At 50.9% G+C, this 23957-nt stretch overlaps 1 long non-coding RNA gene across 1 annotated transcript; it reads right to left on the bottom strand.

The window, feature by feature from the left end:
* Positions 1 to 771: 771 nt before the first annotated feature.
* LOC141414128 (uncharacterized) lies at positions 772 to 2922 on the bottom strand. Its single transcript, XR_012439217.1, has 2 exons — positions 2485 to 2922; positions 772 to 1278 (listed from the first exon to the last, which is right to left on the bottom strand). It is a non-coding gene; the product is annotated as an uncharacterized lncRNA (long non-coding RNA).
* Between the last annotated feature and the right edge of the window lie 21035 nt (positions 2923 to 23957).

Here is a 23957-nt window from a genome sequence, read left to right as displayed (position 1 = left end):
TTTCCCGCGTCCTTAGTCACTAATTTCCAGTTCTTCCCCTAGGATTCCAGACACCCCAGAGCTGCCTCCCGCACAGTCCAGTGCTGGGGCTGGGGCTGTTGCTGGACTCTTCGGTGCCAGCACCAGCCACAGTGACATTGACCCTCTCCTGGAACTTCATCCGTGGCCTCTGGACTCACTCTCAGTGTTTGGACTTTCACAAGCAGAAAGCTCCGTTCCCAAGAAAGGAAGTCGATAAAAGACCGTGTTTATCTCCCTTCCTCCCGCCCTGCATCCTAAGTCATTCTCAATTCACAGCACAGGAAGTAAGTCCCCTGCTGCACTGCCCTGGCCAGCCACCTACAGAAACCTGTGTGGCTGCACACCGAGGGCACCTCGCAGCCTGCTGGGCATCCTGCCCTGCCTCCCGGGCCACTGTCACACAGCCACTCTGATTTCCAGTCAGTGTGGCTTTCATTGAGAGGTCAGTTCTCCCTAATGAAAATGGGCCTTTTCCACCTCCAGGCTGGAGGGAAACTGCCCTGTGTGTCCCTCGGGGGCACGGTTCATGCTCAGAATGGCCAGTCTGTCTGGCCTGACTGTCCCTTTACAGAATGCAGTGGTCCCCTTATGCAGGGGAACATGCTCCCAGACCCCGACTGCATTCTCAAAACCACAGACAGCACCAAATTCTACCCATACAGCCCTATGGGAAAGGTTAACTTACACAGTAATCACAGTGAGAGACTCACAATAATGACAGAATAATTAAAATGATAGACACAAAAGAAGTTATTTATAAGATGTAATCTGTTCATTTGTGGGATTTCCATTTACTATTTTTGGACAGTGCTGACTGCAAATAATTGAAACCATGGTAAGTGGGGTGTGCCGTCTGTTGTCGTTGTGCAGACAGTCACCCCAGCCACCCTGCCTTTAAACATCCTTTCCTTTTGGGGACAGCCCTGACGAGGGGAGCCAGGACTCCATTCCTGTTTTAGGTGCCTCATTGCTCCCGCAGCCAGGAGACCAGCCTGTGGCCAGGACCCCCCAGGGCTGGGACACCTGCAGGGAGACAGACATCACCTCCGGCACTGTGCTGGGTACTTGAGTGTCCAGCTGCGTGGTGACAGTGTTCAGTGGTGACAGCCTGTCCGGAAGCGTCGTCAGCATACTCTCCTGGTGACTGCTGCTGGTTCCTCTCATCACCAGGGTCCCCGGCCCTCCCAGGACTCTTTCCACCGCAGCTCCATCTCCCACTGGAGGTTCCCCCAGTTCCGACTGGCATGCCAACCTTTCCTGCAGGAACACAGGGTCAGAGACAGCTTAGCCCCGCGGACCCGCCCGGGCTATTTCTTCCTTCATACTGGATCTCAACTGTGTGCACTCCGGGAATAACCACAGACGACGTGGGAAGACAGTGCCACAGAACCCCAAGTGACCCAGACAAATGACAAGGACAACAGGAAGACGGGCCCAAGGGCTTCTGAGCACCAGGGAACGCATTGATTCCTCTTTGGAAACGAAGTTTATCTTGCTCTGTACCCCAAGTGTAGAAATATTCATGTGCAAAACTGAAAGAGAAAGATCACCTGTCATTCTATCAGTCACCAACAGTCATAACTCAAGTTTTTCCTCCCTAGGACGCTCTTTCATCCTGGTCTTTCACCATTGTTTTAATATTTTTTAGCTGCTTTCTCAAGACAAGGTCTCACGATGGAGCCCAGGCTGGCATCGAACTCTTGATCCTCCTGCCTCAGCCTCCCAAATGCTGGGATTATAGGCTTGAATCACCACACCTGGCTGCCTACTAAAATTTTGAAAAGAGCAGGAATATTGCCAGGACATGCTTGCGTGCGTGTGCGTGCGTGTGCGTGTAATACCTATGTAATAAATATTTGTACACACGCAAGTGGAGACACATGGATACATCCCCGCTGTCCAGAATATAGGACAGTGAATTTTATCTTTTGATTGAAAGCAGCATTTCTCAAAAGCCTCCCAAAACATTCATTCCTCTGTTTGTTAACAGCAACTATAGCCAAAGTTTAAAGTGATCATTCCCGGGTGGGAAGGAGGATTGAAGCCAGGGCCTGATGTGCTGAGCTCTGTGACCCCTGGGTCACAGATCATTGTTGGTTTTTTAAGACCAGGGTCTCCCTATGTCACCCAGGCTATTCCCAAACTGCTGGATTCCGGCAATCATCCAGGTAACTAGATAATTTTTATTTTATCTTTTATGCTTTTTGTCCACCCATTTTACATAATAATAGATATTTTGATAACCAAAAAAATTTTTAATGAAGTTATAAGCTTGTTGGGTCAAAATAGTCATTTATTGTCTAGCCCTCTCCAGAGGCTACCTCTCCAAGAATTTATCTCACACAGATAATTAGTGCCACCTATTGCCCTTGTCCTAAAAGGGTCCTGCACACACTGGGTCCAGCTGGGTGGGACAGGCAAGGAGGGCTACAGAGAATAGGGAGGGGAAGCTGGACCCCTCACCCTGGCTGAACACGGTGGCAGGTGTCCTCATCCGCATGGGACTCTGTCCCCGTGGGCTTTGCTCAGGAGCCTGGCAGCCTCTGGGCTCTGACACCCTGACTTCCTAACATGATAGGCCCTGAGCAAGAACAAAACAGGAAAACACTGCAGAGCCTTCGGTGCCCAGAAAGGAAGCGAGGACACGGTGTCAGCGGTGACTCAGCGCTGCTGCCAGGGACACCAGCTGTGGCTCCAGAGCACGATGGACTTGTGGAAGGGACTCACATATGCGCACAGACAGACCCAGAGACACAGACACAGACACACACAGTTACAGAGACACAGACACAGTCACAATCACACACACACACATACATACACAGATACAGACAGGCACAGAGACACAAAGTCACACAGACACACACACACTCAGACACATCACAATGCCTAGAGAGTGACAAAAACTCTGACATTTGGACAACGCTGCAGCCAGGACACAGAACCAAAGGCTTTGGGAGCTGCAGACAATTGCAGAGCATGCAAGGACGTTGGACCCTGGCCACCATATCTGCTAAGACCCCAAAGGAATTGGACAGTGGTCAGTGGGGCCAAGTCACCAAATCGGAACCAGTTTGTGCTGCAGCCATGGCCCCATCTCAGGGAGTTCCTTAGGAAAAACCACAAGGTGAAATTCAGGGACTGTGGTGAATCTCAGTAAGAAGTTCCACCCTCTGAGTTGCTGGCGGGCCTGGGAGAAGATTGTGCAGACTGCAAAGAGAGTGGGATCTGCCCCACCAGCGGTAACTGTCTGCAAATCTATCATCTTATTAAAAGATGCACCTGTGACCCAGCATGATGATGCACACCAGCAAACCCAGATGCTCAGGAGGGTCAAGGTTCAAGGCCAGCCCAGGCAAAAAAAAGTTATCAAGATTGACTGAATTTCAACCAATGAGTCTGTGTGGTAGTTCGTGTCTGTAATCCCAGCTACATGGGAGGCATAGGTAAAAGGATTGCAGTCTACAGCAACCCAGGCAAAAAACGGGAGACCCTATCCAAAAAATAACTAAAGCAAAAAAGGGCCGGAGGGGGCCTTGACTCAAGTAGTAGATCACCTGCCTAGCAAGCACAAGAGCCTGGGTTCAAACCCCAGTGCCCCCCAAACACACACACACTAAAAATTTGCATTTGTAAATTCAGTCTTGACCTCAGTCCTGGAGTCTGTCAGTCTGGCTTCAATCTCCTGAATGCCTCTTCTCCACTGGACCCAAAGCAAGAAACCTCGGAGCAGAGCAGGTGTGCACCACCAGCCACCAAACCTACTGGCTGGACCAGCACGGGATGGGGTCAAAAGCAGCTTTGTTTTCTGTCGTCTGCTGCTTCTTTGAATTTATCCCACCATGAAAGCTTTTTCCCGCCATTAGATTAAAAACTCCAAGGACTCCAGAATTTTCCTGCTCACTCTGAGGTCTTAGATTACCTTTTGAGTATTTTATTTTATTGTGGTGCTGGGGATGGAACCTAGGGCCTGTGCACACCCCCAGCCCTGTATGGACATTAAAATCACAAAACACACTCTTTTTAGGAATTAGGAAATTAGGAGTGTGGCCAAGTACAGAGCGCTGACACTGTGGTACTCATTCCAAGATGAGGTCTCCCACACCCTACAGAACCGCCCCGGTGCCCGCCTCTCTGCCATCTCAATCGCTGGCCTCGGCTCTCTGGGCCACGAGGCCTACATTCCTTGGTCCCTGCTCTCTGTGGCAGCTCAGTTCTGTCCTAAATGTAGCGCTATTTTCTCTTCCTCCACCTCCTCCTTTTGCCAAGGCCATGCGGCTCCCCGGGAAGTCCCAGCGCGCTCACACGGGGAAATAAGCAAACGTTACAAGTTCAAGTTAGAGCCTTCTTTCCCTGCCCCAGCCAGAGCTGACCGCCTGCGGCCACGCGCAGGTGAGCCTCCCTACTGGGCACTTCTGGGGCAGCCAGAGGCTAACGGCTTCACTTAGCAATGAACTCCCTGGGGCAGCTGAGGGCAGCACCTGTTTTCTAGGAAAAGTGCTTTCCTAGCAGGAATGGGGAGGGGGTGGGTTTGTGCTTCTGGGAGTGGGGACAAAGACCCCCACCGAGGCCAGCTGCTCCACATCAGGCCTTTTCCTGAGCAGGGAGATGGCCCTTTGGCTGAGCAGCAAGTCACTCCAGCCGCACGGCTGTGCTCAGCCCTCTAGTCACTGAAAGCACGAAAATCTGTGCTTCATGAGAGGGGAACAGAGGGGCTTCAGTAGCCTCCTGGGATGGCGCTTGCCCAGGGGCTGCTGTGGGCATGCAGTCTAGGTCTTGTTCATCTGACTCAGCAACTTTCCCATAACTGGAGACTGTGCCAGGCTAGGAGAACAAGGCCAGAGTTGGTGAGAGCCCAGGCTGAGGGCCTAGGGCCTGACTGTGACAATTACAATGGTCCCTGAAGAATGTAGGGTAACAGAGTAAGCCTGTGAGGAAACCCTGAAACACCCTGTGACAACAGCGCAGTGAGTGAACAGTTGGCAGTGCCAAGCTTCTGAAGGGCCATAACTGTGCTGGAATCGGGGCAGAGCCCCCCAGGAGCAGGGAATCTCCCCAGGAGTCTGTGGCCTGGGAGGCTGATACTCCATCTTCTTGATCCCTAAGGCAGGGAATGTTTATAAACTGAATCCACCTGTTCTCCCTCTTGCTCCAGGTTGCTTTCTTCTCAGACTCATGTTCTTCATGGAAACTAGTTTTGGGTGCACGTGCAATTTCTGCCAGCTGTGTAGCCATTAGGTCGCTACTCCTGCCCAAACCTTTCTATTATCTTAGAAATTGAGCCAAGTGCACCATTCTAAAAATGTTAAGATAGCTACGCTGATCTCACTGACCTAGGTCCCTTGTGTCCTCCTGGGGCACAGAATCCCTTGCAAGGACACCTTGCGACTCGATGCAGAAGAGGACACAGTGTCGGCGGACAGCTTACCCCTGAAACTGAGGAGGGACAGCACCTAAGATGAGCCATTTCCATCTTTGTCATGTCACAAGCAATGTGGGAGAGAAGCTGACAAACACCGGCCCTGCTGGTTTTGTAAAACTGGATTTAGGACAGTATAGACAGGAGGAAGGGGACACTGAACGCTCACTGGGCAAAGGGTATCTGATTTGGATGTCGGATAAACAGCAGCTGTTAGGAGATGGAAACAAATTACCTATCGCACGATCCACATTAGCCAAGAGCGATGCTAAGAAATCTGGGAGCAACACTGTCCCCACCATGCTTTCTCAGGCTTAAAGGACAACTATCCCACATCTGCAGGGAACAGAGCACCCTGAAACCAAACGTATGTTCTGGAACAGGGGTGCAGCTTAACAATAGAGTGCTTATCCAGCATGCACGAGGCCCGGGGTTCCATCCCAGCACCAAGAAGAGAAAAAGTAAGGCCTGTTCACAGCGTTCACCTGCCTGACTTCCCAGCACAGAGGTCCCTGGCCTGAGTCTACCTTGTTGGGGTTGCTAAGGACCTCCTGGCTCTACTGGGCCAATTTAGACCTGACCGCACTCATCTGAAATGGTGAAGACACCGCCTCCACCCCTGAGGTGTCAAGTCTATTACCATATCCCATCTAATGTCGATGTGCCTTAAAACACAACCACAACCCAGGCCAGGGAGCCCTGAGCACCCCGCCATCTTTTCTCATGGTAAATTCTTACACAGACCTTCCCTGTTTTTAGGATGATGCAAAAGCAACAAGCAGACAGGAGAACCCACACTTAGAATTTCAACTGTGCTCTTTTCCTGGCTAGTGTATGGGTATAACACTCAAAGACTGCTGACGCTGGACAGCAGCAGTGACCCCCAACTCCCAGGCAGCCTGCGACCCTGAGCGTGACCGGCCGACACTGCAGGGTGCAGTGGTCCGCTTAGGATGCTTTCGACTGTCGATGGGGTGAGCGGGCCTAGCGCCATCCCGAGCCAAGGAGCATCTTTACCTGTCTTTGCACGTAAGTCGCCACGGTTTCTCAGGTTTTATTAGTATACATCAATTGTACACAATTTCACTGTGGCATTTCCGTATGTGTGTGATGTGCTTTGATCCTAACCACCCCATCACCCTCCTTTGTCCCCTCCATCCCCCTGCCGGTCCTCTCCTTCCCAAAGTCTCCTATTTTCATGACTTTTTTAAAATCTAGATTCCACATGAGAGACGAGAAAACAAGCAATACTCGTCATTCTGAGTCTGGCTTATTTCACTTCACATGATGACCTCCGCTTCCACCCATTTTCCTGCAAAAGACATGATTTTGTTCTTTATGGCTGGACGGGGCTCCACTGTGTATATATACTACATTTGGGTGCCGGCCTCCTAGGCTGACTCCATAACTTGGCTATTATTTTGTACTGTGAGTCACCAAATATTTCCCATAGTTCATAAAACAGTCCTAGACCGAAGGTCCGTAGGGAGAAAGCAGTACAGTCTCTACTTTGATTATCTGGGGGAGGACAGAAAGATTCCTAAGACATGTTGAAAGTGAACAGTGTAAAAGGAAAGTATCACTTTGAGAGATACTGTGTAAACTTCCCATATGTGAGGGTGTAATAAGGACAGAGAGAGTAATACAACTGGGTGTGTGCACAATGCATTATCATCTTACAGGGAAGATAAAAGCTTACACCATAAAGCTAGGCAGAGACCACTCTGCTTAGAATGAAAGTCCCAGCGCAAAGACCGGGTTTTGTTGTAGGAGCAAGAGAGAGAGAAGGCAGCAGGTACAGCCCTTTGTTCTCTGTCCTGAGGGGGAGGCTGTGGATTAACACAAGGGATCTGGGGATTTTCCTCCCAGGGTCGGAGCACATTGTTTGGGGAAATTTACTGAGCAATGAAAACAAAGAATGCTTCTCCCCCTAAGCCCTCCCTTCCTTCCTGAGCAGGGCTTCCCACTTCCTGCTCCATCTCATTCACCCCCAGCTCTTCAACTCCAAACTGCTCCGTGTATCCTTGCTGCAGAACCCTGGCAGGGTGGGAGGGGGCATGCAGGGATGCCAACCAGATACTCAGCCAGCTCATGGGGGACAAATGCCACGGAATAGTAGGGATGAAAGAGAGGTGGACTTAGGACACCCTGAAACATGGCTTTCAACATCAGTTATGATGTGAAATTTTGAGACACACATCTGTAATCCTAAAAAATAAACTAACTGGGCACTGTGGCATGAGCCTATAGTCCCAGCTACCAGGGAGGTTGAAGCAGGAGGACCAGCCTAGGCAGCAACATAGTGAAAAGTAAAAAAAAAAAAAAAAAACTCTAGAAATGCGAAAGTCAAGTTGATTTACAAACAGGGAAGTAGACAGGGCTCACTGTAAGGCCAGAGAAAACACCTTCTGGGTTGAGATACACTCTGGTGCCCCTTCCCAAGCACCACCAACCTGCCCCCAACTACTGGAGCACAGAGAAGTGAGGTTGAATCTACTCCATTACAAGTGTGCATGAAGCACAGAACCGGGCAAACCCTGGCCTCTCCTGCCCTTTGCTCTCACCTGGCACACAGAGAAGATGCAGCCACCAGTCCTATCTTCACCGGTGCTTCTTAAAGTACAGTCACCACCACCAACGTCAGCACCACTACAACTTGGAAATGTAAAGCCTCAGGTATTGACCCTCATTGTCTACACAATCAGACATGGGGTGGGGGAGTGGGTGAGGGGGTCCACAAATCTGTGTTCTCTGGGTGATCCGAGGCACATGTAAGTTTGAGAACCAAGGTTCTAATGGAGACCCAGGAGTGTGGTTGGTTAGTTAACACAAGAGCCTGGGACCAAGTTTCACTAAAGCTTGACACTCCAGAATCAATACTTCCATCCCATAGCCTCAGCTCCCACAAGGGCCAAGCAATGTGTCACCTCATCCAGGCCACTCCAGCAGTCTATGCACCTCAGAAACTGGTTATCGCCCCTGGGAACTGGAACAAAGCCACCAACCACCCGCAGAGAGGCCGCTGGGGACCCTGTATCTCCTTACTTTGTTTCCTAATCTTTAGGATCAGTGGTTCACTTCCTAGCCCAGCAAGAATGGCTGGCAGGCCCAACAGTGCCTGGAACACTGCGATCTGGCTGCGCACAAAGGAAGCAGTGTGGTTCCACTTGGGAACCACGACAGCTGAGAGCCACCAGCACACCCAGCAACCAGAGGGGGAAAGCCATTCATTCTAGCGTTGTTCTCTTCTGAGAAATAGAAAAGTTGAAGAAAACTGTAAATAATACTGTAACTAAACCCTGCATTCCCACCACCTACAATTAATAGCTGTTAGCACCATGTCAAGTTAAAAAGCAGTTTTTCAAAGTTGTGAAAACACGTCTGGCTATCTGTGCGGAGAGGGTGGGAGGGCAAAAAGAGAAACTTTAGAATAACAAGAAATGAGCGGGGTATTTCCGAAATATTTTTGAACAAAGAATGTCCTCCTCCTCTTATCAGAAAACATTTTGAATATGAGCCTTCCCCACCGCTACTAGGAATAGCCTGTAAATTTGCCTCGCCGGAGGCTGAGAATTGGAATTTACAAATAACAAGGAGCAGGGACAGTCAGAGAACAACATGCTCTCGGACAGTCCCATTCCCCGACTCTCCCCAGGGAGAGCGATCAGGCTGGAAGACCGAGAAGAGGGAGCCACGGTGAAGACCACTCCCTCAGCGCAGACCCCTACGACTGCTTGGTTTGACTACAAAGCAAGCGGATGTGAGGAGGTTGTGCTGAAGGTAAGGTCACTGCTCCTGCTCCTGGTTTTTGGGGCCACGGAGCCTGGGGACTGGTCTCCAACCCGTGCTCAGCTGGGCAAGAAGCAGAGCTTTGCTCTGACCCAACCAGGTCTGCTGCCACCAAGGCAGCCCCTACAGTGACATCAGAGGCTCTGAAGTGCTATGTCCCATCGTGAAGGGAAAAAAACGTATGAAAACCCTCCTCCGTCCCTCTCAGCCCCACCTGGGAGCCTCATTCTTGCCTAGACAAACCCATGGCCCCTGCAGGCAGGACAACGTGGCAGGAGGAGCTGAGCCGGGGGAGGGGAGTGCACCCCACATCTAATGTCCTCATCGCAGAATTTAATAAGGGTGAGTACGCGGCTCAGTGGGCAGCCTTGGATCACCTGCCTCTCCCCACCCAGAGCCCAATCCCACCAGCCAGGCCATCCCATCCCAGCCATGGCCCTGTGAAGGTCAAGTGCACTGACCCCGCACTCTGCTACTTCCTGGACCGTCTGGAACCTCAGTCAGTGCATTGAGAACAGTTTGCCCAAGCAAACTGCCAAGGGTGTCCACAGAAGTGTTGGACCCATTAAACCAGGAACGGGGAGTGGACTTTTCACCTGGTTTCCTATGGAGGAAACATATGGGGGAGGAAAAAAGTGTGCAGCGCAAGTGTGTGGCTGTGTGCACCGCCCCACCTCAGTCGCAAACACCTTCTTCCAGCAACCAACGGTTTTGGTGCCTACTGTGTGCAGAGCTCTGTCTGTGCCAGATTCTGCTGACAAATTTGAGTGGACTTCATCCCCGACTGCCAAGAGCTCAGTACCTGGAGGAGACAAATCATGTCAAAACTAAAATTTATACTGTAAGCCCTACATTAAAGGCACGTTCATCTAGTCAGCAAAGATTTATTGTGTCCGACGTGTCACCCTCAACTGTGAGCAAGTGATTCTGAGAGCCGGGGACGAAACTAACAACCCTTCCTCTCTCAAACAGGAGAGGGGAGGCTAGGGCTGTAGCTCAATGGTAGAGCACATGGCGAGGCTCTAGGTTCAGTTCTCAGAGCCAAAACAAACAAAAAACCAGGAAAGATGTGAAAAGAAGAGACCATATGGATTCTTGAAGGATGTGGTTCACACCCTTTAAAAATCCCTCATACCTGATGTGCGCTGGCAAATACTCAATGACTATCACTTGCTCTGCCCAGTGCAGTGGTACACACCTGTAGTCCCGGCTGCTCAGGAGGCTGAGGCAGGAGGATCATTTAAGTCCAGGAGTTTGAGACTAGACATATTGAGATATCTCAAAAAGAAAGAACTTCTGAAATTATATATGTGTGTGTATATTTATGTGTATATAAATGTTTATATAGATATTTGGTGTACCAAGGTTTGAACCTAGGGCTTCATGCTTGCCAGGCAGGTCCTCCACCACTTGAGCCACTCCACCAGCCCTTTCTAACAAATGAAGTGAAAAGCAAGCAAAAGTGAATAAAAATGAATGCATAAAGAACAGGCTTTCTGCCCCATTTTCCAAGAGGCATTGCCCCCCACCCAGTCAGGTGGACAAACATGGAGCATCTAAAAATCAGGCAGCTCTCAGCTCCGGGGAAACAGACGTGACGCTAATCTGAGTCTCCAAGGATGCATGGGAATGGAAGCAAGCGGCGTGCGTGGGAAGACATCCGTCCAGGCAGAGAGCAGGCTAAGGAGGACCGGAGGGACACAGAGGGAGGACAGGTCACTGTCCTGAGCTCTGTGTTTCGAGCGCTCCCACAGAGCTGCAGTGCGGGGTCTGGTGGCCAGCTGTTCCCATGAGCTTCAGATTCCAGATCCACCCAGAGGATGCCGAGTGAGCCTGAAGCAGAGCCATCTTCCGTCACAGAGCCAACCATCTTGTCACCTCAGCCACGCTGCCCGGCCACTGCCCCCGCAATCTGGACGCTCCCCAACCCTGCTCGAAGCGGCCTGGGCCCTGGCCATGAACCCTCTCGCTCAAGGCAGGATTCCCTATCTGCTGTGCGCTCTTGACCTGTCTGCAGCTCTGACCCAAGACACACTCTCCTCCCTCCACGTCCGGCCACAACGCCTTCCTGTGTCCCCACGTTTCTCCTCGCTGCTGCTCAGGTCCTCTGGCCTCTTCCTTTGCCTCCATCAACCTGCAGCTGACAGCTTCACCCCGTGCTCTGTCCACACCGCGACTTTAGTCGCATCTGTGAAATCTCACAACTACCAAATCACCGTCTGTGGCTCCAAAGAACTGTGATAAAATTTACCACCATGACTAATTTTGTAAAAATCATAACCAGGCCAAGCACCGGTGGCTCACGCCTGTCATCCTAGCTACTCAGGAGGCAGAGATCAGGAGGATCCTGGTTCAAAGCCAGCCCGGCAAATAGTTCATGAGACCCTATATCGAAAAACCTACCACAAAAAGGGCTGGTGGAGAGGCTCAGGGTGTAGGCCCTGAGTTCAAGCCCCAGTACTGCACATGCACACAAAAATCATAGCCAGGGCTGGAGGTGCAGCTCAGTGGCAGAGGGCTTACCTAGCACATGTGAGGCCCTGATGTACAGCACGGCCACTATCCATCTTTTCATCTTGCAAATCTGAAACTCTATGGACAACCACATGGTAACAACTCCCCACCTCCCCCTCCCCACGCTCTCACTGCCACCATTCTGCTTTTCGTCTCTATGAGTCGGACTACTCTAGGTGGCTCATCTAGGTAGAATCATACAGTATCTGTGTTTTGTGACTGGCTTCTTGTACTTCACACTTCATCCTCATATACATCCGTGGGATGTATATTGTGGGATGTATCAAATTTTCCTTCCTTTTGATGGCTAAATAATATTCCACTGTAGTATAGACCATATTTTGTTTATTCATCTCTTGATGGATATTTGGGCAACTTCCACCTTGTGGTTATTGTGATGTGAATCATGCTACTGTGGACATAAGTGTACAAATATTCCTTTGAGACTCCACTTCCAATTCTTCGGGGTGTATACTCAGAAGAAGAATAGTCATTCGAGGAACCGCCATCCTGCTTTCTTATCTGTACCATTTTACCTTCCCACCAACAGTGCACAAAGGTTCCAAATTCTCCCCATCCTCTTACCACTAGTTATTTTCTGGGTTTGTCTTTTCTGTGGTAGTCATCCTAATATGTGTATGAGGTTCAAAGTTTAGACTTTTCTAAACTCTAGACTTGCATAACAACTGCCTATTGGACTCTTCATCCAAAAAAAATGACCCAGGTGGGGGGAACCTTTTTATTTTTAGTTTTTGAAACAGGATCTTGCCATGTAGCCCAGGCTGGCCTCAAACTTGAGAACCTCCTGCCTCAGCTTTCCGAAGCCTCCTGAGTGCTGGGATTGCATCATGGTGCTTGACTTCCTGGGGAACTTTGGATTCAACTTGCCCAAAACTAACCTTTTTCCCCAAAATTTGAGCTCCCTGGTGTTCTCTATTCTGCCAAATAATACCACCATTCTTCCAAGTGCCAAAGCCAGAAATCAGAATGGTTTTCCTGTCAGTTCCAGCTCCTTGATAGAGACAGCCTGAATCTTCCCACTCCCCCCACACCCTAGTCCCAGCCTAGTCTTGACTCAGACCAGGACCATCTTATATGAACTCCCCTGAGAGCCTTCCTGCCTCCCTCTCTTGCTCTCACTCACTCTCGGTCTCCACTGTTTCTCTCTTTCTCGCTCTCTCTCTGATTTACTCTTCTAAAACACAGATTTGATCCCATCCCCCTTTTCCTTATAAAATCCCTGGGGGCTCCCAGTGTCTCCAGGACAGAGCTAAGCATTTAAATGAATAGCTATTTAGCTTAGCCGTGTGGGACCTGGTCCTCGCTCTTGGTCCAAGCCTTATCTCTTATCACTTCTCACTTTGTCGGTTGGAGCTCCTGTTGAATGACTTGCAGTCCCCGAAACGTGTTCTCCCCAAGAATTCTTGGCCTGGAACACTCCTCCGTCCCTTCCTTCTCCTGCCCCCGCAATCTGGGCTGTGTTCTCTTCCTCACCCATGCTCCATCACGGCACTCACCTCCCCACCCTGTCCTCTTCCCTGGAGCGCTTTCTGGCTCTGGACCCAGGGCCTAGCACAAAGGCCTACACTCCAAATGTCCATCAAGATGGTCAATGAAGTCTTCCTGGAGGTGACGACAGCCAACCTGCTCCTAATAAGTGGCTATGAATTGGCCAGGTGAAGACAACTCAGCCAGCCAGCTACCTGGCAGCAGGGTAACTGCACCGGGCCACTTCCACTCTGGGAGAAGCAGAGTTTTGTCCTTCCCGGAACAGACACGTCCTCTGGGTGCAGATGTATTGCCTGCACACAGCGCACTTACAGACTGCCTCCCCACCCTCCTTCCGATCAAGGAGCTCACTTCATAGCACAAGAGTCACAACAAGGGCTGTGCTCACTGAGCTCGTGGCCTTCCACATCCTGAGGTGCTAGAGTGCCAGGTGCCACTCCTCACGGGCTGGGGAAGCCTGGCCAGAGACGCTGCGTTCTGAGTCAGCGTCCAACACATGGCGCGGTTTTTCCAATAGCCAGGACTTCAGGGGCCATGCATGCATCAAGGGATGGCGCCACTCACCATGACCTCCAGTGACCCATGAGCGAAAGGTCTGCTTCCCTGTTCCCAGGACCTCACACTCTGCTGGCCTTAGTTTGAGAGGGAGGAAGGCGTCCACCAGGAGACGCAATGACTCCACTAAACCAGACCACTCTGGGCTCCTCGAATCAACACACCAGGAAGAGACTTGGGGCGTTGGTGGGGTGGCTGACCTAGATTACCAAGGGGAAACTGAGCACTCACCAGTCAGTAAGGAAGAGTCTGGAAAACGACACCACCACCACCAATGCCGGCAGCCCCGCTAATGACCAGGTCCTCCAGGAATGAAAGTGCAGGCCACCTGGGGGATAAGGGAACATTCCTGCTGGGCCACCCTGCCAAAGGCAGACAGGGAATGGGTGAGCAGTGGGAGAAGGTGGTCACAAACACCAGCTACGACCACGTGGCCAGTGACAGAAATGAGAACCGTCATCACGAGTATTTCCTCTTTGTGCTGTTATAAATATGTTTGGGCACAGACGTGCATATTAAGCACACACCTTTGGTTTTTTTTTTCTCTCACTCCCTGGTCATGTAATTTAAGATAAATTGACTTGATATTAGTATTTAAATATTGTTAATTTTGCATCCCAGTGTTTGTCTGGAGAGCAACAAACATCGCTCAAGGGCCTTGCTTCCCCTTCTGAGGCAGAGATTATTGCGTGTCCAGTTGTAGGCAGCAAGGATGCGTCGTGTTGAGTGGAGTTATGACCTGACCTTCTCAGTGTCTTTATTTGGAGATTAGGCATGGTAAGGAGATTACATGCCAAATTAACAAGGTGGGGATTAGTGACAGTTAAAGTTCTGTGTCAATTAGACTGGGCTGGTCTAATTAGTCAGGGGTGATGGCACCTGCCTATAATCCCAGCTGCTCAGCAGACTGAGGCAGGAGGATTGTAAGATCGAGGCCAGCTTGGGCAAAGGTAGTGGTGAGACTGAAAACAAAAGGTCTGGGGACAGAGCTCAAATGGTAGAGCCCTTGTCTATCATGCAGGATCCTGGGTTCAATCCATAACACTGCAAAAGAAACTTGACTGGTTAAGGCGTGTCCAGATAGTAAAACATTATTCCAGGTGTGTCTGTGAGGGTGTTTCTGGAGAGGTCAGCAAACCAGGAGACTGAGTAAAGATGATCCTGAATGGAACAAAAGGTGGGAAAAAAGTGGAAGAAGGGCAAACTTGCTCCAAGTTGGGACCTCCATGGTCTCCTGCTCCTGGACTCCAGCAGTCCTGGTTCTGGGCCCTTTGTACTTGGACTGGGACTTATATACTAACTGTCCTGCTCCTCTGGCCTTTGGGCTCAGATTCAATTATGCCACCAGCCTGAGAGGGCAGACAGAGGCTCCTCAGCCTCCATAATCACATGAGGCAAGTCCTGTCTATTTTAATTTCTATCCTGTTGGTTCTGCTGCTGGAAGAACCCTGAGCAATACAACAGGTGAAGGAATAGCCCCAGCAATAAAGGCAACAGGTGAAGATGCAGGTGTGAGACAGAATGAAGCATCAGAGGTCACTCGGGGTGACTGGAGCACAGGATGCTCAAGGAAAAGAGTGCTCAAAGAGAGACCAAGTTACACTTCTCAATCAACTCAGAGGAGAGATGCTATAAGAAATCCAGCCAGGGTGCCAAAGTATGGAAATACTGTACAAGACCAGTTAGAGGTGACCTAAGGAGCTAATGACTGATAGCAGGAAGCTTGCTTTCCTCACAGGGTGTGTTTGGATTAGGTGATGGGTGGCCCACTGCTCTAACCCAAAGCCCCAGGTGTTAACGGCTTGGTCACCAGCCTGTGATGCTGTTGTGAGGTGGTGAAACCTTTAAGAGGTGGGGCCCAGTGGAAGGAAGTTAGGTCTTTGGGGTCGTGACCTTGAAAGGGACTATAGGACTCCAACCCTTTCCTGTCTCTCTCTTTGCTTCCAAGCCACCATGAGGCCAACAGTTCTCCTCTGCCACATGTTCCTGCCATGAACATGCCTAAAGCAGTGGGACCAGAGGACCATGGGCTGAAACTTCTGAAACTGAGCCAAAATAACTCTTTCCTCTTCTAACTTAATTATCTCAGGCACTTTGTTACAGTGATGCAGAACTGACTAGCAAAGTACTCACTGTAGATCCTCATCACGTTTGCTGAGATGATCACACTAATGCATTAAGATTAAAAATAATAAAATACAGCCAGACGTGGTGGCACATGCCTGTAGGGAGGTTAAGGCAGGAGGCTCGTGAGTTCCAGGTTTGCCAGGGCTACATTGCATGACCCTGTCTCAAAAATGTAAGTAAATAAATAAAAATACACCTCATAATATATGCTACAATATAATAAAGGCAACCACAAAGGTGTGACGTGAGATCATGGCTCTTTCGGCATCCATCAGAGGTTGAGGAGGTGGAAGGAAGGGGCTCCAAGGTCCCTGAAATGGAGAACTACTAGTTGTTTCTACTTTCTAGGGACAAGAATCCAGAAAGTGTCAGGGGTAGGAGCAAGAAGGGCGGAGAGACAAGACAGGAGGTCGAAGGGGTCAGCACTCAGCAGAGGAGGCTGCTAATGCTTTGTAGGCCACTGAGTAAAGCTGGTCACACAGGGACAGACATCCAGAAGGCACCAGCCTAAGGCAGGACAGATCAGGGAAACTGAGGCACGGGAAACAGCAGCCAGGAACTCAGAGATAAACACTGTACTAATAAATGCTTCGATTAAAAGCCTGCAACACTGTTTCTTTGCTTGAAGCCTTACACCCCTCAACAAGCTGCAGCATTTAGTAAAAAGAAAACGGGGGGTGGGGGGTGGAAGCAGCTCCCTCTCACCTTGCGGGCTTGCTCAAACAGTAGGCGTGCTCTGGACATGAGCAAGGACGTCCTGAAGACAGACACTCCTCCTGGAAAAACCACCTGGGAAAATGACTCTTCTGGCCACAAGAAGTGTCTACAAAGGACAACCCATCGCAAGGACGGACACCTGTCTTGCGGGAGCGTCTGGCAGGATTCATCCTTTGTCTAAAGGGATGTTCTAACACCCATGTCACAGTGACTCAAGTTTATTTAATAAGCAAGCCAACCTTGAAATTCTTGGGCCCCACTGATAAAACAGTGTAACAGCAAAATAATCAAATATACCAGTTGTCAGAACAAAGAGCAGCACTTGTCCTAAGTGAATTCGAGCCAAACCCCCACCCCCTTTAAACACCGGTGTCGTTGAGCATCTGGCCCCTGAGGTCGATGCGCCCGCACGCAGGTCTGGGCTGTGGATTCTGTCTGTCTCTCCTTTGCTTTGCTTTACTAAGAGGCCTCTGGGTCTCCACCTCCACGTGTCCTACAATTCTCTGTACCCAAGGCCCAGGCGAAGGCGTCGCCCTTTTGGAGACCTCGCTGGAGCTCGCCGGGGCCCTGCAGGCCACAGCCCGGCCTCGGTGGAAAGCGCGCCGCGGCAGAGGCCGGAGCCGGCTCGGGGTCCCCGGGTCTTGGCGCTCTTCCCTCGCCCTGTGCCTCGGTTCCCCTCCCGCGCAGCGCCAGCTGCGGTGTCCTCGCCCAGACGGCTGCGCCGTGGCCTTCAGAGCGCATCTGGCCCGGAACCCTGGGGACCCGCCCGCCGCTCCTGTCCCGCTCGGCGAAAGGCCGCCAAAGCTCCGCGGCCAGGGCGAGGCCGGCCCAGGGGAGGTGCCTGGAGCCGGGGAAGGCGGGGCGGGGCCCCAGGTGGGCGGGGCTCGGGGCGGGACCCGAGAAGGGAGGGCGTGGCTCCGGAGGGGAGAGGAGGGGCTCGGGGCGGGACCCGAGAAGGGAGGACGGGGCTCCGGAGGGGAGAGGAGGGGCTCGGGGGCGGGGCCCGAGAAGGGGGGCGGGGCCCGAGAAGGGAGGACAGGGCTCCGGAGGGGAGAGGGGGCTCGGGGGCGGGGCCCGAGAAGGGAGGGCGGGGCTCCGGAGGGGAGAGGAGGGGCCCGAGAGGGGCGGGGCGGGGCGCGGGAAGGAGGGGCACGGCGGCGCTCTTCTCGCGCACCACCCGGCTCCGACCCGGATGTGACCTTCTTGCTCCACGTGTTGCCCCTCCAGGCGGAGCTGAGAACTGCAGGCCCAAGACAAGGGTGGGGTAAAGGCGACAGTCACAGGTCCTTTGATGCAAGCGAGAAGCCTGCGCATCTCCGCCTCCAATCCAGTGTCCGGTCCCCTCCACTCGGAATCCTCAGTACCTCTCCGATTTGTCCCACTTCCCCAGCTCCACCGCGCTGTCTCCTGATCAAATCACCCTCCCTCCATATTCCTGAGTACGTGCTTTTCCTCCCTCAGTCCGTTGTCCACACAGCGGTACAGAACCACTCCCCCGGCTTTTTTTTTTTTCTTTTAGTTATTTTTGAGATAAGATCTCCAGCGTTTTTGCCCGACTGACTGGCCTGGGACTACAGATCCCACCTCTGCCTCCTGCATAGCTGGGTCCCCTGGCGTGAGTCGCCACTCCCACCTTGTTTGTTGAGGGAGGGTCTCTATAACCGCCTTCCCTCGCTGCGCACGGCGGTAAATGACAGGTGCGTGCGTTCATTTATTGATGGCTCCTCCCCGCAGGCTGTGAACCCCATATCGCTAGTACCTACCATGGGCTCCAGCAGGTAGTAAATGCTGAATAATTGTTTTTGGAATGAACTCGACTGGCCTGTGGATCTCTTACCTGGCTTGCTCAGTGAGCACAGATGCGCACTGCCTGTGCAGCAGGGCAGGACAGGGGCTCCCGGTCTCTCAGTGGCCACAGTGGCTTCTCCCTGAACTTTCTTGGACCGTGTCACTGAAGCCCAACATCTGCTGCTCCTCTCTGGGTGTCCAGGGTGGTAGGGAAAAGGGAAAGCTAAAGGCCCCATAGGATGAAAGGAGCCGAGCTGGGCAAGGCAGTGGAGAGGGCCATTAAAGTCAGAAGACCACTGGACTGATGGCTTCAAAAACCTTGATGGGGCTGGGGATTGGATATAGAGTGCTTGCCTACCATGTGTGAGGTTCTGGGTTTAATCTCTAGCACTGCAAAAAATAAATACAATGGGCCAGGTTTGGTGGCTCACATCTTTAATCCCAGCTACTAGAGAGGCAGAGATCAGGAGGATTTTGGTTCAAGGCCAGCCCATGTAAAAAAAAAAATTAGCAAGAGCCGGGCACCAGTGACTCACGCTTGTAATCCTAGCTACTCAGGAAGCAGAGATCAGGAGGATTGCAGTTCAAAGCCAGCCCCGGCAAATAGTTTGCAAGACCCTATCTCAAAAAAATCCATCACAAAAAAAGGGCTGGTGGAGTGGCTCAAGGTGTAGACCCTGAGTTCAAACCCCAGTACTGCGTGTGTGTGTGTGTGTGTGTGTGTGTGTGTGTGTGTGTGAGAGAGAGAGAGAGAGAGAGGAAGAAAGAGAAAGAAAGGAAGGGAGAAAGGAAGAAAGAAAAATTAGCAAGACCCCCATCTCAACAAAGAAGCAAATGTGGTACTGTGTGTCTATAGTCCCACCATGCTGGAGACATAGGTAAGGAGGACCATGGTCCAGGCCAGCCTGGGCAAAAACTCCAGACCCTATCTTAAAAAATAACAACAACCTAAAGCAAAAAGGACTGGAGGCATTTGCCTATCAACCACAACGTCCTGAGTTCAAACCCCAGTTCTGCAAAACTAAATGACTATCGAGTAAAATAAACTCGAAGCACCCCAGGTACTTTCCCCAGGCCTCAGGGTGAGTGTGCTGTTTGAACAGTGAGGAGGAAGGTGGACACCTGCTTGAATGTCCTAGCCCGGGGCTCAGGTTGATGGGACCATTCCTTTATTGAGCTCCTGTTCTCTAAGACGTTATACGTGCCTTTAGTCCCCAGAGGGCACCCGAGAGGTGCTTCTGGCTGCTTGTCCTGGACTCAGGCCCTGACCAGCTTCCAAGGCCATTGAAGCCAGACGTAAAAGCAGCTGGGGTCCAGCCCTGTGATTACAGAGCAGACTGGGCAAGGGTGTATGGGGCAGTTGCTGTGTGTGGTCCCCAGTGGTCAGATGGGTCAATCAACATACAGCAACGTCACAGGCGCCTGTGGGGTCCAACGCCTGTTTTACCTTTATTGGAAGCAACACCTGATTGCCAGTTCTGGAAATGATATGTCCTGGGTCCACAAATGCTTTGCTGTAAATGCAGAACCTGCCTCCCTCTCCCCAGGCCTGCCCAGACAGGACAGATTCACTGACACCAGGCCCAGCTCCCTCTGCTGTCAGTGGTGGGGGCATGTACGGGGAGGACAACAGAGGGAGTTGTGCTGCAGGGGTCCTGAGAAGTATGCTTTGGGGGTCTTGGTTTTAAACAACAAACCAGTTCTAACAATTGAGAGTGGAAATAAACACACCAAAAAGATACTAGGAGCACACAGAATTGCTGGAAAGACGAAAAAATCAGACCTGGACGTCTGAGACACAGAAAGAAACAGGTCAGGCAGCACAAAGAGGGAAACTGAGGCACGGGAAACAGCAGCCAGGAACTCAGAGATAAACACTGTACTAATAAATGCTTCGATTAAAAGCCTGCAACACTGTTTCTTTGCTTGAAGCCTTACACCCCTCAACAAGCTGCAGCATTTAGTAAAAAGAAAACGGGGGGTGGGGGAGTGGAAGCAGCTCCCTCTCACCTTGCGGGCTTGCTCAAACAGTAAGCTTGCTCTGGACATGAGCAAGGACGTCCTGAAGACAGACACTCCTCCTGGAAAAACCACCTGGGAAAATGACTCCTGACCACAAGAAGTGTCCACAAAGGACAACTCATCGCAAGGACGGACACCTGTCTTGCGGGAGCGTCTGGCAGGATTCATCCTTTGTCTAAAGGGATGTTCTAACACCCATGCAATTAGGCCCTGAAATTTAGTTAGCCTTGAAAAATCTCTGGGTCCAATTAACAAGGTAGTATGACTGCAAAGATGACTGGAAAACAGCAGATGTCAGAACAGTAAAGGTAAAACAGGGTAAATTATGGTCAAACACCCAACCCACTTTTCACCATAAATACCCCTGACAGTAGAGCATTCGTTACACCTGTTATTACATGTGCCTACACCCATGTCAGGCTGTGCACTCTCTTTGCTTTGCTTTACTAATAAACTTTCTCGGTCTGTACCTTGATGTGTCTTGCTGAGGTGTAAGGGGAACTGACCTGGTTAGGAGTCAGGGAAGGCTTCCCTGAGGAAGTGACATTGAGCTGCGTGCTATTTAACAAATGGGTAAAAGGTCAGGAAGAGCTGAAGGAGGCCCGTGTGACTAGAACAGAGAAATCAAAGGTGGGCTGCACTGGGAATCGGTGGGGACCAGGGAGGCTGGCTTAACTTTTGAACAAATACGCTGTTTCCTAAAGCAAAAGGAAGCATTGAGAGGTTTGTGCTCGTGAGAGAGGGGTAAAGCAACACAACTGGTTTGCCGTGGGAAGACTTCTCTGGGCGAAAGAGTCCATGGGATACGCCAGTGGGGAGTGGGGGAGCTGCTGCAGCACCCAGGAGGAAGGAGAGGCCAGGCTGAGGACAGAGGGTGGCAGTGAAGAGAGGCAGGCAGATGTGGGAGACCCTCAGGAGAAACAAGATTTGGGGTGGGTTTTATGGGGCAAAGGAGAAGAGGGTTGTTGTGGATGACCCCTGAGTTTCTGGTTCTCATAAGTGCAGGCACCATAGGAAGTGCTAAGGAAACAAGTCTCTGCCCCAGACCTCTGTGTTCCTGCCTCCACTCCTGCCATTCCACACAGCATCGCCTCCATGTTATCACTGTGTACGTGGAAAACCCGAAGGGAAGGCCTGAGACAAAATGCTGGATTCCTGCTACTCAGAGTGAGCAGGGCTTTGTCCACCTTTGCATTATTTACCAACCATTTGGATGGCAAACAGCTTCCCTCATGCCCAGCTCTGTGTGTGTGATTGGCAGCAGAGTGAGATGGTGGGATCGGGAGAGAAAAGGAGAGGCAGAACTGTGGGAGGAGAATTGTGGAGTCCTAAGGAGCCCAGCACTGTCGCTCTCTCTGGTCCTGGTGGTCCTCTTCCTGCTCCCACTGGCTTACATAGCAATTCTGATCCTGAAATACCGGGTGTGATGGTGCACCCTTAGTCCCAGCTACTCAGGAGGCTGAGGCAGGAGAATCGCTTGAGCACAAGAGTTCCAAACCACCTTGGGCAACAACTGCGAGACCCCACCTCTAAAAAGATAAATAAAGAGCTTTCAAAAAGAAAATTTTAAATGTCCTTTATAGAAAAAAAGAAATATCCCTATAAGCCCAGCTGCCCACCCTGGTCAGACCATCCCCAGGAAGTGCCTGTGTATAAGAGTCAGCCAGTGAGGCCTGCTTCACGTCTGGGATATGTCTCTTTTATCTTTTGGTGAATTTCCACAGTTTTCCCTCACTTCATCTAATCAGCATAAGTCCAGCATTCATTTCTCTTCAGATTTTCCAAGAACCCATCACCCAGCTACTCTACAGCAGCTAATGGGTCTCAGATTACAACTCCTCTCATTCTCTCAAAAACCAGAGTGAGCTGATCAAGTCACCCTGCTGAAGACCTCCCAGGGCCTTCGTCCTCGTAGGAAAAGAGCCAACTCCTAGCCATGCCTTCGAGGCCACTGCAGGGAGTCTGATCATTTTCCTGATCTGGGCCTCCTCCTCCCTCAGTGTTCCATCACCCAGTCTTCACTCACCTCATCGGTGTTAGGTCCCTGGCATTCTTGGGGCAGGCAGAAGGTCCCGAGGCTAGCACCAAAACCAGACCCCCTGACTTATGACTGCTTGCCCAACTCCCCTGCTTTTTCTCTGATTGTTTCTCTGCTTACAAAATCTCAGGAACTTCCAGTTTCTCAACTAGCCAGCCATGTCGACCTGTTCCATCTGGTGGTCACAGATAATCAGAGACCAGAGACTCTCTCCCTTCCTCATGGCTTGGCCCTTCCTATAAAGTCCACTACTCATTCCAGCCAAGCCACTGCTCCCTGAACCCGAGAGTGACAGCCCTGTGGTCTGGTTCCTAATAAATCTTTCTTTTCCACACGTGGCGTGGTCTTTATTCGGCAGTACCTTACAATCGGCACTAAGCATTTTAGAGGTTCTAGCCCTTGGGAATTTCCTCTCCTGTGTGCACCCCTTCCTCCATTCTTTCCAATCTCATCATTTCCATGTCAGTCTTTATAAAGAACATGGTTAATTACCCCTAATTACCTCCACCACCTCTGTCATCTTTATTGTCCCCAAACCCAGCCCATCCAAGAGGGACAAGAATTTAATGCATTTTCTAGCACTCTCTCTGCCCACATTTGCAATCAGGCCAGTTATCTGAAGTCCTCTTTCCCTCAGGTGGGTCCCCTCTGAGGTCTTTAGTTTTCTCAGTGGCAACTACTCCAGTTCACCAGAGATTCAAAAGAAAACACATGGCTGGGATCTCTAGCCCCTTCCTCTCTGACTTGAGTGCTTTGTTATTGTTGTTTGCTTTTTTTGCAGTGCTAGGGATGGAACTTGGGACCTTGTTGAAGGTTCACATCCTTCTTCATGACAGTGCCCCTGAAACAGTCCTATTTCTAATTCACACACAGAGTTTCTTATTCTTCTAAAGGGACTTGTCTGACTGGGTGTGTGGCTCAAGTGGGAGAAAGCTCCAGGCCATGGGTTCAGCCTCTAGCACAACACACGCACACGCAATGTCTTTCTTTCCTCAATTTCTACTTATTCTCCCACTTGAAGCAGTGTGTGAGGACTTGACTTTAATGCAGGATAAATTTATAAAAGTGACTTGGGGGCCATTGGTTGTTAGAAACGAATTTGAGATATTGAGATGTCACTCAAGAGACGACACAACTCAAGTCAATAGGCAAGGCAAAATTTACTTCTGCAGAAGGGTAAGCAACCAAAAAAAAGTCTGGTAAGTAAGCACACCGAGCGGAAAGTCCGCTAGGGTTTTAACACAGGTCTGCCCCTCACCTGGATTGGACAGGTTTCGGGTTCACAGTCTATGTTGTTGACTAATTGGAAAGGGGACATGTCAGGAGGGGGCTTTGAAGACAAAGAAGTTTAAAAATTTAGGGAAATAATAACTGTTCTAGGTTATCAGCTCCAGAACCAGGGTGTCTAGCGGAATTTTGCCTGGCCGAGGATAAAAACCCTTTTCTCTTAATAGAAAC

Source organism: Castor canadensis, chromosome 11, assembly GCF_047511655.1.
Source record: "Castor canadensis chromosome 11, mCasCan1.hap1v2, whole genome shotgun sequence".
In the NCBI taxonomy this organism is placed as follows: domain Eukaryota; kingdom Metazoa; phylum Chordata; class Mammalia; order Rodentia; family Castoridae; genus Castor; species Castor canadensis.
Note: the sequence above shows the minus strand (reverse complement) of the source record. Positions and strands in the feature narration are given on the sequence as shown.